The sequence below is a fragment of the Octopus bimaculoides genome, chromosome 7 (genome assembly GCF_001194135.2).
Source record: "Octopus bimaculoides isolate UCB-OBI-ISO-001 chromosome 7, ASM119413v2, whole genome shotgun sequence".
In the NCBI taxonomy this organism is placed as follows: domain Eukaryota; kingdom Metazoa; phylum Mollusca; class Cephalopoda; order Octopoda; family Octopodidae; genus Octopus; species Octopus bimaculoides.
This window is the reverse complement of record NC_068987.1, coordinates 24,491,534-24,492,553: the sequence shown is the minus strand read 5'-3', so window position 1 is coordinate 24,492,553 and position 1,020 is coordinate 24,491,534. Positions and strand designations below refer to the sequence as shown.

Sequence of the window (1,020 nt, the reverse complement as noted above, 5' to 3'; positions counted from 1 at the left end):
ACACACACACATAGTCATTCACACACATACACAGACAGATTCACACAGTTATCCACACACATACACAGACATAAATCTGTTTTATGCTTATGTATTTGTTTACTATTGTTATACTTAATTTTTCTGTAATTGTTTTTATGAATCGTATATTATTTTTTAGATATTTTTTTGTCTTTTTTCTTGAATCTTTCATACATACATATACGATGGTTTCTCCGTCGGTTTCGACGATGAGCATTCAGTGGTTCGATCAAATGAATTACCTACTCAACGAAATTAACGTGTAAGTGGCTGAGTATTCCACAAACCCATGTACCGTTAATGTAATTCTCAGACAGTATCAGCGTGAAACATTGTATGACAAGGCTGTGCCGTTGAAATACATACATAAACGCACACAGCGTCTGGGGTTCAATCCTCTCTCATGTCAGCAATTTTCTCTCTGCATTAAATGAAAATCACTCATCATTTTTATATATTTATTTTTACGATCCATCCAATGTGTGTGTTTCTAGAAACCATCATGTATGTATGTATGTATGTATGAAAGGTTCAAGAAACAAGACAAAAAAATTACAAAAATATATCTGAAAAATAACATACATCATCATCGTCGTTTAACGTCCGCTTTCCATGCTAGCATGGGTTGGACGATTTGACTGAGGACTGGTGAAACCAGATGGCGACACCAGGCTCCAATTTGATTTGGCAGAGTTTCTACAGCTGGATGCCCTTCCTAACGCCAACCACTCCGAGAGTGCAGTGGGTGCTTTTACGTGCCACCGGCACGAAGGCCAGTTAGGCAGTACTGGCAACGGCCACGCTCAAAATGGTGTATTTACGTGCCACCTGCACAGGAGCCAGTTCGGCGGCACTGGCAACGATAATTACATAAAAATTAAGTATAACAACAGTAAAAAATACATAAGCATAAAATAGATTTATGTATATGTCTGTGTGTGTTTGACTGTATGTGTGTGAGTGCATCGGTAACAGTAGCTGTCAAGAGAATGAAAGTCG

The 1,020-nt window shown here is 38.2% G+C and overlaps 1 protein-coding gene across 1 annotated transcript in view; it reads left to right on the top strand.

The window, feature by feature from the left end:
* LOC106872817 (zinc finger protein 271) overlaps nucleotides 1-1,020 on the top strand; it is a 6,390-nt gene that overhangs the window by 2,175 nt on the left and 3,195 nt on the right. The gene's annotated exons all lie outside the window — the stretch shown is intronic.